Raw genomic sequence first — 13,891 nt, forward strand, 5'->3', positions numbered from 1 at the left:
GCATCGGTAGTACAAAGGCGCTTACATAACCTTAAAATAATTTCGTACGTCGCTTTATAATATGTGGTTGAATTCGTATTTTTAGTAGCTACAACGGAATATAAAGGAAAATATAAGGTGACTGTCAAAATACTTAAAGTCACTTTGATATCTCAGAAAATATAAAATGTCGAAAAATCGAAGTGTATTCGTCTGATCAGGCTCTTTGAATATAACAAATTTCGCTTCAAGCATTTCTTTGATAAAATCACTAAATAACGAATTATTTCAGGCGGTAGTTTTTATTAACTCACCCTGTATATTATCAATGTGTGATATTTTTTAAAATTTTTCCCAACATAAAAAGATGGTTTTCTGTTGCATATACACGCAGCTATAGGTTTTCACAAAAGTATAAGTTGTTTTTCTTCGTCTCAAAAACAGTTTTCATCCCTATTTTAATGATTTGCGTATAAAAAAGATACAAAGATGTATGATGATCCGTGTAATCCACGGTATCCATGAACCACCGTAATTCAATACGACTCGAGGTTTTTGTAGTTTTTACGTTACCTTCGACGTGACATATATCCGATACGGTAAAGTTACAATATCATGTTACAGGTAATATACATACGTCCGTTAAAAAAAGGTTAACAAAGTGCAGTCAGGAACTTAACTAAACAAATAATCACAGATTTCGTATAAATAATTTTCTATTGCTATTAACGTCGAAGTGTTTGATTAAAAATATACTTAATAGAAATACAGTGGAACATCATTTGTTCAAATCGGTCGTCGATTATTTCGGATAACTGAGGCTCATTCGCTACCACCGGCAGCTGCTGCAATGAGTTTCGATAATAGTGGTTGACGTTCGAATAATTGAGATTGAACGACCATTTCGACGCAAACTGTTAAATTATGCGTCAACTTAGACAAAACACACGGACGTATACGACTTTAGAGTACGCGTCCGTATAACAAGGTACGTTACGAGTAATAGAGGTTCAGTTACGAGCGCATATAACTGACAGTGAGCAAAAACTGGTTTGTATAAACGGGATTTGGATGAACGAAATTCTACTGTATTTTTCATAATTAAATGCAATCCGATCAATTTTTGAAGGCCAGTGTCATTTCTTGTAACGAGAAGTATTTATTAATGTGATTTCGTTCCCTGCTGTTTGGGTAAGGCTGTTGGGATAAATGTTAGGTTGGTATGATCACTAGTTTCTACATGCAGAGTTGGTACGACTATTTGCGATTGTCTTCTGTTTTTCCTCGTTCGCCACGTTCTTTTTATCTGAGTATCCGGTGTGTCGTAAATGACTATACAAAATGGTGAAATACAGAGCATACAAAACTAATCTGTGTGAATGAATTAAATATCAAACCCCAAACCTATTTAATAACAAAGGTACATAGTAACTATTTGTCGTTAGTTGCCTGCTGCATGTTCCAAAACATTTTGAATAAACAGCAACTTCTAGAAATATTTTGCCCGTGCTGACAATGAAACAACAATGTGGCGACATTTTACGGATATATCCACAATAACAACCATTCGTTTTCGTCCAAAAAGTTTTAACCTTAAAACTCTAAAGGTAAGTATTTCGACCGTGTGGAGAATCTTCTGCGAGCTAACAGGTAGAAAATCCTTTCCTGCCAAGCTAAAGGAAGTTATTTGGCAAAAGGTATATGATAACTTCGGTCTAAGATGTTTGAAGATGCGAATATGTGAAATTTTTTGGATCTTTTTGGCAAATATTGCCTTGAAAAATATTGGAAAGAACCATGCCTACAGTTTGAGGGTACCGTAAAAACGTTTACAGTCTAAGAGTTAAATATATGTTATCTGAACTGTCATGGTACTGAAAGTAATATCTAAAAAACCGACAAAATGTAATATTAAGAGATAATTTTGCAAAAAAGAGGTCACTTCATTGGTTTTGATGACCTTGAAATATGTTGTCAGGATCTTTATTTTGAGTAATTTTTTCCTATACAAGACACCCTCGCACGATTTTACTTTGCGAGTTAAACACAAAAGTATGTTAGGTAAAATCATATTTCTAGCGTTTGGAATAGATTTGATTTAATTTGAATTAGGTTTAGATCAGCTTTACTTTAGGAAATTACGGTGGCCGCATTGGAAGTGTATCTTAACTTAAACCAAACCCGGTGCCCAAAATCTAATTAATTAATTATTTACGCAATTAATTAGTCATGTAATTTGTACGTTAAGATGGAAGATGGCTCTATACGTCAAAGTGTGGCGCAATCTTAACTTACGTTTAATCTCCATTTCTCGCCGATATCTGGTAAACTAAAACAGAGTAGCGGTAACATGTACAGGAAAAAGTTATTCAAACAACATATTTCAAGCTCACTGAAATGGGCGAGGTGATTCTTTTTCTACATCATTACTTATTAAAAACCAGAATTGAAGGTTAGTTTACAAGTGGGAACTTCCATACACAGAAATCTTAGGCAACTCTTACATTAACACAGTTATGTATATTACAAATGTAAAAATTTTAATAAATGTTGTTTCATCGTAATGTTCAACAAATACCGTTCACGATAATATAAAGTCATATACCAAAAGTATAGTAGAAACCGTCCGAAAATCGAGTCGTGAGAAATCTACATAAGAGATTAGAAGGTTTTCTGCGCATGCGTGATATGTTGTGAATGTCTCAGACGGAAGCAAAAACACTCTCTCTGTCTATGATCTCTGCCTGTCTTTCAAGAACGAGAACTTCCTTGTCTTCCATGTTGGTTTTTTATGATCCAATTTTCGGACGGTTTCCCCTAGCGAGTGTCCAGATTTGATGTTTATGTGCCTGTATTTTCATCCGATTACGGAACTAAATAACTAAGTAACCGCTAGGGACCTCAATGTATTGCTGAAATATAGTCGTTAGTAGCTGTGGTAGTCGATGCGACTTAAAATATAGTAAAGAAGGGAACAAATAAAAAGCTTATTCCAGCGCAGTCTATAGTGGTTCAGAATCCGCTTAAAGAATGTAGTCTACCAAAGACAAAGATAACAAATGAGAAACGGGATAAAAAGATAAATAGGCCGAAATGGCAAGAAAAGATACAAAGAAAAAAAGCACTGCGAAGAAACATTTTCGTTAGGCAATATAGGAAGTAGGTTAGCTCTTGTAAGCGACATTTTCTGAGAAAAAATTCTAAGAGAAAATCTTAGACTGAAACTCGATGTTGCTGTCAGTGGAGACGCAGCTTGAAATATTTGTAGCGTAAGTTGATTTCCTACGATCTTTTTGAAATTTCGACGATACATTATTTAGTATATTATCTATACGTGATCCAATTTTTGGAAAGCCAGACCTTACCAAAGTGGAAATATTTATCTTCAAAGTTGAAAGTTTCAACGCGTAGTCCCTATAGTAAGCTGCTGCAAAGTTTCACTAATTTCGGAGAAAACATTCTTACAAAGTCATTGAACGATTAATATATTGTGTAATTTTAACTTGCAGTTAATTTTTTGGCAGTACTATATGTACTATATGTACTATTGGGTTGACAACCCAATATATAGTACGTAGATCTACGCCTATTAGATCGTATGATCAGGGTTGCCAGATGATTCGCTTTTGGCGATATAATGTCGCATTATGCCACTGCCACTCTACAGCTACGTCGCTTGTGTCGCGGGACATGAATTTCGTCTTACGTTTCCCCGCGTCGCTTCGACAATATTGTCTCCCACTTTCATTTGTCTGCAGTATAAATCAAGACGTCACTGGTCCACTAACTATACTACTTTCGACATTATCTGAGAAATCTTCTCCTTTAATCCCTCAATCTGCCCCAACCTTCCCTAACATTGCGTAAGTTACACCGTTGGAAAACTTGCTAGTGAGGGAGTTGAACAAAGGTAATCACGGCTACAACAAACGTCCCATTTAGAAAATATAGGTTAGTTTACGATGCGGTTAAAAAACGTATTCACTCTTCTTATTTCACTGAAGTATATTTGTCATTACGTGTATTTAGCCGTGAATTGATACCTTTCAATACTTTTCTAGGCACGAGTTGTAAACTTTTAACACAATCTCTGCACTAAAATTCGAGAAAGATCGTGCCGTACGCGATTGAAAATTACGTTTGTTGTGACAAACAATCGTCGATCATACATGCTCCGCTGTGTCTTAGATGCTTCGAGTTGGTAAATATCGTCGGTTTTCGTGTCGATTGACGTTACTACAAAATTGCTGTAGTATCGTTGTGTATAGAATTACACAATTAGATTAGATTAGGTTTTAGGTTAAGTAATTTAATCTATACATATTTTCTGGGTGGAACGTCTGCTGTAGCTGTGACTGTCTCGTATAAGTGAAGTGGAAGGCAGTTAAAGCCGCTAAAAACTATATCTTGCAAAAACTCATCTAACTATGTTTTTATATTATGTCTTTATAACTATATTAAGACAATTTAGATTGTAAACAAAGTCGGCAGTTGAACAAACGTTGGGTATCTTCCCAAACATTAAAAAAAAAAAGACCCTGACGTTTTTTCATCTCCGACGGATATAAATGTAGCGACTCAGAGAAGTCAGTATGAGAATATTTATATTTATCGTTCGGTTATCGAGTAAATTAATTACCGTTCGTCTATCGAATATTATAGATTAATTATTCGTATTATAGATTAATTATTCTATCGAAGAGTCAGTTATCATTTTGTCTATCGAAGAATTAGCTATCATTTTATCTATCGAAGAATCATCACTTTTCAATCGAAGAATTTCATATCCGTCAATCAATTGTCAATATCGAAATCGAGTAAGATTTGAATAAATCATTTTATATTGTTAATTTACTTTCGAACAACTTTAATCCTCTCCCATGCCAGTATTCCCGTACACAGCAGGTTAGCCGAAAATGGAGCTTATTGCCAGTTGCATTAAACGTCAGTTGACGCTACCTTCTCGTCGGCGACAAAATAGAACATAATACAACTGTGCATCATACGGACCAACAGATATGAACAGGATCGCATAAACAGCTCTCGACAGCCTATATACCGAAGCCTAGAGAAAACCATCTGAAAATTGAGTCGTGACTAGTGAAAAAGCAACATGCAAGGCAAGAAGGTTGTCGTTCTACGCATGCGTGACACGCTGTGAATATCTCAGACAGAGATGAAGACGCTCTACTTATTTCCGTCTGTTTCGCAAGAAGGCGGGCTTTGTTGATCTTCCATGTTGATTTTCCGCGACTAGACACGACTTAATTTTCGGACGGTTTTTCCTAGCGAGTGTCAAGACTTGTTCTGCATGAAGTATACAGCGTATCGTGAAGTATACACAAGTATACGTAAAGTATAACGTGGGCGTGGGTGTAAATGCACTATATTGCAGCCAATTTTTTTTTTTTTTTTTCGTCGTAAGCAGGTGACGCAAATCTGAAAAGTCTTAAAATATTAAAATATAAACTGACGTGCAATAGAATTAAATTTTGTTTATTCCATATTTACTGTATTTCTCTATCGTTATTTTAACAAATCCTGGAATTTTTGTTATTATCTTCTTTATTATATTTACTATTATTTGCTTTAATCCTTAACACTTTGATGGCCGCACATTTTAGCGTAGATGCTACTGACAATTGTACAATTACGACACACTATTTGAGAAATTTGCACTGGATCCATCATCATTATTTCTTAATCATTAAAGTCTTTATCATATTATCTCGCTCTATTTTGTACACTTATGGATTATATGAATTTATTTATTTATTTATTTATTTCCTTGTGTGTCCCATGCAGTTACAGAAATTATTTACAATTATTTTCTGACCATTCACTTCAACTGTACCATTAGATCCAATAATTTCCGGTCTTTTCAGCGTATCTGTAAATCGTTTCACTACAATACAACATGAACAGGTAATCACCAAACACAATAATCATCTGTCTTGCGCATAAGTAAAGCGATCAAATTAAAAGAAAGACAAAAAAGTGTTAACACATTGAACGCCACGTGACATTTAACTCGCACCATGTTTGGCCAAAAGGCTGTATGAGTTGAGTGTAGGTCCAATCTTGGTCTATGAACCCCACGATCTGCGAATTGGATACGCCTGACATCTATGTACCGTATAATGTAAGTGCACATATTTATCGAACATTTGCTGAAGATTGCTTAATTCTTTCTCAAAACTAGTTGCTCGTTTCGCCACGATAAGACGTAGAAGAATCTTGAAAATAATATAAACCGATTTTTCCATGCTTAGACAAAAAGCAAAGTTGATACGTGTTAGTCTGACGATACAAACCTTTCGACTGAATTTTGTCTCACTCTCCACGCGGTCAGTTATGGCGTCCCCTGTTCTCTCCGTACATCGTATAGGACATAACGGCAGATAGGCAATTTCAAAGAAACTGTTGTCCATACGTCGTATGGTTTACGTATACTACGTAAGAGCATAGTTTTTTCACGTGTCGCTGACGTCCATGGCAACAGGTTGTAATGCGACGATGGTGATTCGAGGTATTTTGAAATGTGAGCTAACGCTGACGACGCAAGAAATGTTGGTTAACTGCAATTGTGGTGCAAACAACGGTTATATGGTCTGGACATCCCGTGAGTTTTGTGTAATTCATGGATGCAAATGAAGAAGAAGACAAAAATAAAATAAAATGATCTATATTTAAATATTCTGGAAAATTTAGATTCTGAGGAATCTAATGGATTTTCAAGAGAAACCAAGTATAGAAATATGTGCGTTCTACTTTGGCGTTCGATATGTTAAAAGCTATTGTCATAAGAGGCACGTTTATGCTGTCATGGGTGACACTCTAGGTCGATATATTTTTGTTATTTCAGTAATTGATAGAGTCACACGAACGAAATCACATGTTTTATTATTACTCACCATCAGGGAAAACATTGAAAAGTTGCAAATTGTGATAACAACAAATAACATCACAATGGTGTTGTTAGGGGAGAATGACATTGTGTTGAAACACAATTTGCATAAAGTGAAATTTTGTTCATAATATTCTTTAACGATTAATAAATGATATGATAATAATGATATTGTAGAGGTTAGGAAATGATATAAATTTGTAGGGAAACAAGTTTTCGAGAAGTTAATTTTGTATGAAAATTTGGTATTGTAATTGTTTAAACCTGTAATTGAAGTACATAGATGGTAAATGGTGATTAGTATCAATTTTTTATTTCAGAATTAACGTTACTTACTACCTTTCATTATATATAGCTAGCCTGTGGTAACAATGTTTCTTTACTTTTTATTGCAACTCAGTTCTTTTGCCAAGTGCTCAAATGTCCAACGTCCTACGATAGACACATAACTCTCTCACTAATCTGCCTTCTAACACGCTATTCATATTCTCCTACCATTTGTCATTTCCTATCGTGTTCCACACCCAAATCTCTGTCCCCTAATAAGCTATTCATATTCTCCTTCCATTTGTCATTTCCTATCATGTTCCGCACCTAAATCCTGCCTCCACATCCTCTTTGCACACTTTCCTCCCCTGCATTCTATTGCAGACCCAACACACGATATAACTTAAACGTGACATTTCAAAAATTATTTATGGATCCCATATCTTTTCTACTGCTGAATCAAATAAATTTGTTAACATCTTGGGCTGGGTTGAATTACATTCTGCTCGTGCCTCGGATCATCTAAATCCTTTGATATCATAAACCATTTGAAAAAAAGAGGGCACACATTCGCCGTCGCTTTCATCGTTATTTTTTCTCTTAACACGACGGCGCAAAATATTCCGCTAAATGTGCGCAAAAGAAGGTCTCATTTTCGATTTTATTGAATTTTTTATTGAATATGTTGCAGAAGAGAGAGTTCTGAGTAGTATTCACTTTGTTAGAGGTGTAGGACAATCGTGATTCAAAAGTTAGGTTACTAACCTCCAAGAAATCTAACCTAACCTAACTATATCTTACCAATATTAGGATCGTTATTTTACGCAAATGCATATGGAATTTGATTTGTAACAACTTATATTGCAGTAAATGTAGTATAACAATGACTATTTTCTTTCTGTCATAAGTTTTGTTATCATTCCACCAGAGTGTATTTTCCTCAAGTCTTGCTTGAAACTTATTGTTTCTACGACGTGGACTGATTGTATTTATTTTGTAACAATATCTTCCTGTGGGTTGACTTACTTTTGTCCTAGACTCGTCAAAAAGAATTTTATCAATATCGATGATCTAACGACTGTGACCTCTCCTTGTAAGATATATTAGAATATATACACAACAATGATAAACACAATGAGAGTGAGCCTACAGTGAACCGCACTGGAGTATGAACAGAATCCCCTTACAACGTTTCTTCATCAATATCTATATTGATAATATCTATAAATATCATTTTTTATATCCACTGACCAATTGTTAACATATTCTTTTAAAAATATGTAAAATTGAATACTTAATGAATAATATGTTAAAAGAGATGAAAAATATTCAGAACAAAGTAGTAAGATATATAATAGACAACATTTTTTGTTTCATATTGTTTTATTCAATTATGTGTGATCCATTTTGCTCTATTACTACAAAACACATAATTCAATACAATAGTTATATTTCAATGTAATAGATAATAATAGATACACAAAGTTTTTGTTTTATATTATTTTATTAAATTATGTATGATTCATTTTGTTCTATTACTACAAAACACATAATTCTATACAATAGTTATATTTCAATGTAATAGAACAAAATAGATCATGTATAATTCAAAAAAATAGTATAAAACAAGAAACGTTGTGCATCTATTATTTTCTCACAAAGGGAAAGAAACTTTTGGAGCAATCTAATATTTCAAATATTATTTTCTAATAGGTTTCAAAATAAGAAATAATAGCTTTCAATCATGCTAAGAATAAGATAAGCACAAAAGTTCTACTTTTAGAATTTTTTGCCAATAAGACGCGGATCCTAGTTTTTGCCTCGTTTCTTATTTACCAGCTGATTAGCTTGCCGCGTCTGTTTTTCTAACACTTAAAAGTCAACGTTCGGCAATTTTCGGCACTGCCAGCGCCTGTGTGCCGGCTAGATCGGCAAACTTCGGACCGTCATGCTTCATCGACAGGTCGTCGACTTATCAGACCGAGAAACGGTGGATGATAATTGTTTACATTTCCGCGTCAATCGTTGACTTTTTGTCTTCTAACCACCCAAACGGTTTAGGCTTCTGCGTGTTTCCAAAAATACAAAGGAACCAATGGCAGAAGAACACGCAGAGGTATAAATCAACGAGCCGTGCTCGGCTCGTCAGGATGTCAGTAAGTGCACACGTAATATCAATAGCTTGCGTCTACTCATTTCGTCCATCTACTCAACCTAATTCTCGTAGTCGCCACCGCGTGTCGTGCTCTACTCATCGTTGCTGTTCGTACCACGCTGAGTTTCTAATAATATTAACCAGTTAGCTGTTTTTGGCGCGTATACTCGTCATGGAGAAATGGCAATATTTTGTGTTACGATGAGCCCTGTCAATAATAAAATAAAAAAATAAAACGGTCATTTCATTTCAACTTAATTCTATATTATAACAGCCACATAACGTACTCTGTGTTTGACGAGTATATTCGTCATCGCTTACTTTTTGCCTCACATTTTAGGGTTACACGCATTTCAAAGTTTCCAAAGAGGCCACAATAGCTAACTGGTAAACAATGTACGATAATACGTGTGAAAATTTAGTTAAATACTGTATATAAAAATGATTAATTTATTATTTCGTTTGTATTATCCTATTACTTTGCTCGAAATATTTTACATCATTTTGAACGTATTATTTTATGAAATATTTTTAGTTTACATATTTCTAAGAGAGAATGTTAACGATTGTTCTTACGTTTTAGTCAATTGACATCATGGCGGAAAGACTACGTATTTTCTTTCATTTTTTTAAGGCCAGTGGATATAAAAAGGATATTTCACAATGTATGAAGACGGTTCTATGAAGATCACTAGACTTGAATATCCATATATTTTCAACTTCGAGAAAAGCTACTCTTATGTAGACACTAAAAAATGGTTAACGAATAATTTAGTGTACTTCTACGGCAGCAGTATCGTTTACTTCATCGTAATTGTTAGCGCGAGGATTTACATGTTAAATAAACCAAAGTACAATTTGAAAATTCCATTTGCAATATGGTGTGGATTGAATGCACTGTTCTCCGCTGTCGGATTTATTAGAACAGTACCGGAGCTGTTCTTCGCATTGAGATATCGTAGCCTCTACTATAGTGTTTGCGTAGCTAGGTAATGCCACTTTCATATTTTACCTTTTAATATATTTACGGACGAATGGCGACTTGAAAAATAATTATTAACGAAACATTATTATATGAGACAGTTTCTTATGCTCGGTATTTAGAGAACACTGATACGTGAAAAGCGCTAGTCAAACAAGGAATACATTTTTAACAGATGTTTATGGTACTATTGTCAAAATAGTTCTGTAAATATGTTTCTGAAATGAGCTTTATCTTATTAATTGGTATAATCAATTATGCTCAACAATTTGCAGCATATCGATTTATACAGTGTACCTACATCGTATGGTAATTTTCCAAGTCAAAATAGTACAATTCTTATTATAATACGTTAGTTTAGTTTACACGTGATAATCAAGAAACGTGCCGATATTTCAAATATGTTTATTAATTGTGTATAATAAGAAGAGAATTATTTTCTTTTCAGTAACTATTTCCAAAATCCTGTTTCTGGCTTTTGGACATGGGCACTTGTCCTATCGAAAATTGTACAATTGTGCGATACGATCTTCATCGTGTTACAAAAAGAACAAGTGACATTTCTACATGTCTACCGTCATTTAAGTATTATTCCTTACTACTGGTTCGCATACATGCAGACTGCAGCATTCATGAGATGGTTCAGCGTAATAGACTACTTTCTTCATCTCTACATGTATTTTTATTATACTTTGAAAGCAACGGACTTCAAATTACCAAAATGTTTTACTGCAATAATTATTGTGATGCAGCTAATACAAACATTGATTAATTGCGTTATAATTGTTATGGCTTATAATCAGCGAGACATGTTTAAGCTTGATTGCCAAATTACGCTTATTGATGCAGTAATTGGTTTCACCTATTGCATGATCAATTCTTACTTCTATCTGGATACCTTCACCTCGACTTACATAAATAAGAAACGTGAAAACAAACATGATAGAAAGACTAAGAGAAAAATGCGTTAAAGTTTTTGAGATCTTTTTCTACGAGCGATTCTTAAATAGCATTTAAGAAGTCTTTATTAGGTCAGAATGATAGAAATTTGTTTTAATAAAATGAAAGTGATAAGGTTTATTTTATTATTATAAAAGAATTAATGTATTTTATGTTATGATATGGAATGTGAAGACTTTAAAGACAGTTGCTTGGGAAGAAACTAGAAACAGTGGAAGATCAAGAGTGAAACTTCGTTAAGCGTATCTTGAAAATATTTTTAGGAAACATATTAGTCAGAAAAAACTTTCCCAAAGATAGGAATTCTTTGTCATGTGCATTTCTATATCTCATTTTAATTGTATTTTTATTTACCACATTCAAATGTGTAATAAATTTAGCCTCGTCATTCAACATGTTTTAATGACATACGGTTTAATATTTTGTGTAATCGATAATTGATGATTTCTTCAAAGATTTGACTTAAGGAATATCCTGACTAAATGTCAAGTCAAGCATCTAGGACTAGTACAATGCATGTTCTAATGTTGCCAATATGCTCCTTGTTTAACTGAGATAAAATCCAGATGAACATTCATAATATGCATTTTTAAGGATATCTTAAGTTTCAATCTTTATGTCCCTAAATTAATTTATATCCCAAAACTTACTCTGTGTACTATGCATTATATATTAAATATATCATATATTATATGTTGTACATTATGTATTGTATATTGTATATTATATATTCTAGATCATACATCATATAATATATATTATATATTATGTTATATATTATGTATTATACATTATATATTATTATATCTTAACCCAACGTTGGTAAAAATCAAAATATAAGGAATAAGTTTGCAGTGCAATCAGAACTTAACACAAGGTGGATCATAAATTTTATATATTACAAGTGGAGCACTGCTTCTTTGCATAATCACCAATATTGCTAACAATATTTATCCAAATTTCAAAACCTTTTCTCATGACATGCTAATAAATTTAGATAGTGACGTCCCTTTAATGCTGATTTACAGAAATCATTACTAGATACCTTTTCAATTCCATTAAAATTTTTCTATTTGTTACTTAGTATCTTTTTCTCACAATATATCCGAAGGTTAAGGTTATTGGAGTCGAGGTCTCCATAATTACTAATATGGCTAACGATATTCAAATTTCAAAATTTTTCCGCATAATATATTGATAGACTTAAATATTGACGTTTCTTTAAAGCTAATTTACAAATATCGCTATTGTACCACATAGTTTAAATATTTCTTCAGTTCCACTGAAACTTTTTTCTACTTCTTGAAATACCTGAAGAGCTTTCAGCTACATGTTTTTAGTTTAGTTTTTCTGGTTATGTCTAATATATTTTTATTTCATTCTTATTCTATTATATTCCTCCGGTATCTGCAACTTTTACAAAATCCCTTCTGCACTTTTTTCTCAATTTTTTAAATTATCAGGTAGTAGAAGGTCCAAATTTTTCATATGATACTTTTTGCATCTTTGCTTCAACATGATAAAATCAAATAATGACAATGTAACTAAAATGAAACGAAGTAAGTATAAAGTCCAAGGTCAATTTTTCTGTAAGTCTTTTTCATAAAATTTCATCGACCCGGACCTATAAACTTATTATATATAAATGCATAAAAATTATGTGCGCGTATAAATTTAATAATTTTCATATGTAATAATTGTTATATAAAATAATTTTTATATATCTTGTGTATAAAATGTAATACATCTATACGTACCTATGTCCTTAGCCGCAACATTTTTTGTACACCTTATGTATAAAATATGCGTGTCCTTCATCGCAAGAAATCGGACGAAAAAGTCGAATTGATTTGATCGTTTCGACGACGAGTTTATTTATCCGAATATGCATTTAGCCTAATACGCTGTTTAGTCTAATTTTGATAATGGTAAGAAATGAACATGAATTTAAAAATTCTTACCACTTTCTTTTTCAAATAATCGTTTATTAAAAATCTTACCAAGAAATGGTAAATTAAAAGACGAAAATAAAATATTTTCTTCAAAAGACGTAAGCGAAGACTACGGTCGATAATTCGTTTCACTATTTTATCCACCTGATCAGATGAATTCAATGGTATGGTACGAATAAACCCTGTAACACTTTTCTTATATTCCACGTAGAAATTTTAGACGAAACTAGAGAAATTTTCGACAGAAAATCATCATTCGTTCGAAATATCCAGGCCACGTATCCTCGGTCGCGATAGATCGGACGAACAAGTCAAATTAACTGAACATGTTCGAACAAATACGGGCGACGAAAACGCATGCAACACTAACCACTACCGTTTATTTTAAGGCGTTCCATCAGCTCGTCCAGTACAACTGTAGCTATAGTATAGTATAATAATATAGTATAGTATATTATAGTATAATACTATACCACGTGTTTATCCCATCGCGACAAACGCACCTTTTCGTATTTTCAGTGTGTTATTTAGTTAGAAGGAAAATCGTAAGAGCGTGCTACAGTCTCAGTAACTTCTTTCTATTTCCTGTAATTAAAAGTCATTCGAAAGGTCATCTCTTTCGTATCCGATTCGGAAACGCTCGAAAGGTTGACCAAGCGAACGTTCTACGGGATTAAGACCTGCAGTAT

At 33.4% G+C, this 13,891-nt stretch overlaps 1 long non-coding RNA gene across 1 annotated transcript; it reads right to left on the reverse strand.

Moving 5' to 3' along the window:
* Positions 1 to 12,632: 12,632 nt before the first annotated feature.
* On the reverse strand, positions 12,633 to 13,635 carry LOC139996362 (uncharacterized). The gene is made up of 2 exons (XR_011802215.1): positions 13,008 to 13,635; positions 12,633 to 12,874 (listed from the first exon to the last, which is right to left on the reverse strand). It is a non-coding gene; the product is annotated as an uncharacterized lncRNA (long non-coding RNA).
* Between the last annotated feature and the right edge of the window lie 256 nt (positions 13,636 to 13,891).

This window comes from Bombus fervidus, chromosome 18, assembly GCF_041682495.2.
Source record: "Bombus fervidus isolate BK054 chromosome 18, iyBomFerv1, whole genome shotgun sequence".
Taxonomy (NCBI): Eukaryota; Metazoa; Arthropoda; class Insecta; order Hymenoptera; family Apidae; genus Bombus; species Bombus fervidus.